Here is a 4,727-nt window from a genome sequence, read left to right on the forward strand (position 1 = left end):
ATCCTATGAAATGAGACATGGAAGGGAGGTGCCGAGCCTTACCAGAGAAAAGACAGCACAAAACCACTGCTCAGAGCTGGATCTGAAAACCCAACCGTTTTTCAGCTCATGCCAGTGGGAGTTGACACTTAGATAGGAACAGAAAATTACCAACAAAAACATGCTGTTGAAAAGAAGCTGGAAAAAGAGAAAGTCATAACATTTTATTCAGGCAATTATTTCTACTTCTTTGAAATACTTCTACGAAAACATGCAGAAAACTAAACTAGCTAAACTAGACTGTAACTGTTCTTCAAAATTCTGTTCTTTAGTAAACATATTTAAGATGTGATCACCATTACTTTTCCTCCGAAGGCACAGTAGCTGTTACGTGTGTGTTCTATCTTTTTAGTGTATTTTTTTCCCAAAAAGACAAATGAATCTGAATGTGTGCACACAGCTATTCCCCTGCAGGTGTTAATGTCATCATTAGGAAGGGTCCTCCAGCTGCAGCTGATCAATGCTTGATGGGTTGGTCCAAACCAGCAGAAGGGGCACCAACTGTCTTTAGGAATTAAAACCAGCTGCCAACAAGGATCTAATGAAGGTATTAGGCCACCTGGCTAGAGCAGAGAGAAATCATGCAGATTTGGCTGGAAAAGAAATGCTGACCTACTGAAAGCTAGATCGTCTATGGCTTCCCAATATGCAGTTGGTGGCTTCATGTGAGCCTGAGATGGGGGATGTGGAAGCTGCACCTCTTCAGATGTTAATATGTGTTGCAGTGTTTCACTGCTGTGCATTTTTCTGTTCCTCTCCAAATCCTGCACAACTGGCCTTTGGGTAACCAGGTAACTGCTGCATCTGAACTGATGTGTTGAAAATATTCCAAAAGGAGCCTTTCTGCAGTCCAGACAGCGAATTGTGAATGCTTAATGCACAGTGTAATGCTTATTGGCACTGCTGAGGGGTGAGCTGAGCAGCTTGCCTGTGCCTCTTTCACACTTGGGTGATGCATCTGTCAGAGCCCATGCCAGTGATACTGCATCCCACCACACTGCTCTTCACACCTGAGTATATTGATGCTGCTGTTAGCATTCACCAAACTCCCTTGTGCTGGCTTCCACTGGCTCCCAAAGGAGATGCAAGGTCCCCAGGGGTTGTGCTGTGTTCTCACCTTCTTAGCTATTGTGTAATGTTTATTATAGAGCTGTTTTTTTTCCTTCAGTAAAAGCCAGAGTTTGCAGTTGTGCTCAGCAACAAATGAGAATTTTTTCATGGAGATTCCCCTCCTCCTTCTGAGATCTGCCTGTCCCCCCTTGTTCCCCTGTGCACAGGGACAGGCTCCGTGAGCCTCACCAAAAAGTAAGGCTTCAGCTTTGCTTTTGGCTGCCCTGCTCAGTAGCCATGGAAACGAGGATGACTTTGCTATCCTTTCCTAGGGAGGGCTCGGCACTCACTGCCATGTGTTCTGTTCTGCACAAATCTGGCAAAATGGCTCCACAAAGGCTTGAACCCTCTCCTTTCCAACAAGGAAAGAATGCATGCTGATGTATTATGGCATTTAGTAGAGCTGAGTACAACAGAAGTGATGCCATGTTAAACACCTCCCCATCATTTCCTCTCTATTCACTGAAGCAAAATCAATTTACAAGGAAGTTTCTTCTACACTGCTTCTCCAAGCAGGATTTTGTACACACCGTGCTCCTTTCCCTGCATTGACTGTGGGGCTCAGCACACAGCAGTACCCTAGGCCGCATTCACTTTGATGGTGGTTCATAGCCCACAGAAACATACTGGAGGAGGTTTCCCCCTGTCCAAAGCTCTACCTGATGGCAGGTCTCTGTCAGGCTGGCTGTGTGCTGCCTCCTGCGTTATTATTTTTCAAAGCAGTCCAGCATGCTCCCCTGAGCCCTGGAAATGAAAGAAAAGCATCCCAACTACCTTTCTTGGCAGTTCTCGTTCCTCTACAGCATTTGTGGTGATACTGAGTATAAGAAACCCTCATTTAAGATCACATGGAAAGCAGTCAAAGGGGCAGATGACGAGAAAAGATTTGGGCTTTAGAGGTATTTGGAGTGGGTAACATTTGGTTTCAAGCTGAACCATTTTACCAAAATCTCAGCATCCAGTGCACTGTTATTAGTAGTTTTTGCTCCAGGTGCTGGAGAGTTTCATTGCAGGTCATTCCCACTAGCTTCAAGTGGAAAATGGCAAGAAGATGTCTTCAGGTGGTGAGTAAAGACCATCACGGCAGGGCTGGCGTGGGCTTGGGGATGTGCCACAGCATCACAGGGTCACAGCACAGCTGAGGTAGGCAGGGACCTGTGGGTCCCTGTAGCCCAACCCTGCCCCATCAGGGACACCCACAGTAGGGTGCCCAGCACCGTGGCCAGTACATGAATATGAATATAATATGAAGCACACGTGCTTTCCCTATTTGTTTTTTTCCGGTGATGAATTGGAGGGTCCATTCCGGCTCTCAGTCTGCTTTCTTTCTACATGGAGAACTTTTCAGTGTATAAACAGTAAGAATTGTGCTTCAACTTGCAAGCTGCTGAGAAGACAATCCATCCCAAAATGAAATCTCCATTTCAGATCTTGCACAGGTTACAGAGAAAAGCAACTTCAAATGTTTTCCTCATCCTGCCAGTGCTGAGTGTGGCTTTCCTGCCTCTGAGGAGTAAGCAACAACTCTGACACAGCTTTGCAAAGATGCTCGAGCTGTGGAGATGAAAAGTGCTATTTTGCCTTTGTTTTGACTTCTTGTTGTATTCACTTGCAAGACTCGTGTAATTATTTTGCTTTGTTTGTTTGTTTTATCAAGCAAAGGAACGACACCAAAGCCTAAATTTACTGCCCTGTGTTTGTGAGCAATCTGCAATTAGCAAACAATGAATCTGTGCATGTGATGGCGGCACAGAAAGGAGCTGTGCTAGGTAGGTGGTATTTTTTTCTCCTAAATAAACAACTTATAGGAAAATACAGCCAGGCTGCACGTTTCTGGCTGCTCCTTTCCTGCTGTGCACATGTCTGTTGATGCTGGGATATCGACGTGGGCTGTGTCTGAAGCGCTTCCCAGGTTTCAGCAAGCTGCTTTCACACAGAAAGCAGTGAGCAGTGAGTCTCTTAAAGTATTCCCACTCTCTTTAACATGATGGTTGTATTATCCCTACTGAACTGATTGTGTTTACTGTGCTGCATCAGGTTTCCTCCCTTGCCCTGCTTCCCATAGGATGGATGGATGCCTCACTGTCTCTCTCTCTTCCCATTCCTCTGCCCTTTTCTGAGGATGTGTCCAGTGCTAAGTTCAGGTTTTGTTATTAGAGGTGGCTGCTGTGGTGCAGTCGCTTGGGAAGGGCTGGAATCTGCATTTAGCTCTGAGGAAGGAGATCTGCTGCCATCTGCACCTGGGAAGAGAAAGAGGCAGGACAACCCTCTGCCTGCAGCATGAGGCTCAGCTTGCACTGGGTAGGAGTGGTGCAGTGATTTCATCATCTGGCAAAGTGGCTTTAATAATAGGATTCATTTGGATCGTGTGCAACTGGATCTAAGTATGACGGAGAATGGCCATGCACATGCAGAAGGACATTTTTCTCTTGTTTAGGCATCAAGATCACTGGGCTATTTATGCGTGTGAATAGATACTGAAAGGCAGCACAACTCAGACTCCCTGCAGAGCAGGATGAAACTTTAGGAATTTTGACACCAGATACAGTCAGCCCTTTGTCAAGCCCAGGGCGCAGGGCAGCTAAAAGAAGAAAAAGAAAGAAAAGAAACCTGGAATGCTGTTTCCTTATTGCAGGCAAACACCCTGCCTTAGGTACAGGATTTCCCCAAGAGCAAAGTCCGGGACTGAGAGGGATTCGATAGCTGCTGACACTGTGAGCTAGCAGTGCTGCCACACTGACTCATCTCATCTGTTCAGTTAGCTAAGCATTCAGCTAATTGATTTTTCTGGAGATGAATGCTCTTGGGATGCAGCCAGCTGCTGCTCCGGATCCACGCAGGGGTGGCACGCAGCTGTTGGGATGGCTCTGGTAGTTCTGCTTGCCCTACTTGTGTCCTGAGCACACTATGATCCCAGATGCCAGCCTGCCATGCTGGGGCTAAGTCATGGATCAGCACAGATCTGCGGGGCCAGACAAAAGCTGGGGCTGCTTGTTAGCATGCCCATCCCCATAATGTGCTGATGCGGGGGCTGCCATGTGCCTGTATGGATGGCCTCAGTTCCAGTAGGTATCGTGGGCATGAGGGTGCTCGAGCTGCACGGATGGATTCCTCACTCTGCGTTACCCCTCAAGTACATTAACACTGAGGGCACTTAATTCCGCTCCCCGTTTATTTTTCATGAGTCATTCCATAAGTGAGGACCCAAGGGAAATGCCAAGCTGAGGGGCTTCAGGGTGGCTTCAGCCCTGCTCATCTGCAGGAGAAGCCTGCCTGAACTGATACAGGTAGACATGATGGCAGTGGATCATAGTGTGGATTATAGAATCATAGAATGGCCTGGGTTGAAAAGGACCACAATGATCACAGAATCACAGAATCACAGGGTTGGAAGGGACCTCAAGGATCATCAAGCTCCAACTCCCTGCCATACGCAGGGCCACCAACCTCCCCATTTAATACTAGACCAGGCTGCCCAGGGCCCCATCCAACCTGGCCTTGAACACCTCCAGGGATGGGGCATCCACAACCTCTCCTGGGCAGCCTGTTCCAGTACCTCACCATCTCTCTGTAAAGAA

This window comes from Meleagris gallopavo, chromosome 2 (genome assembly GCF_000146605.3).
Source record: "Meleagris gallopavo isolate NT-WF06-2002-E0010 breed Aviagen turkey brand Nicholas breeding stock chromosome 2, Turkey_5.1, whole genome shotgun sequence".
Taxonomy (NCBI): Eukaryota; Metazoa; Chordata; class Aves; order Galliformes; family Phasianidae; genus Meleagris; species Meleagris gallopavo.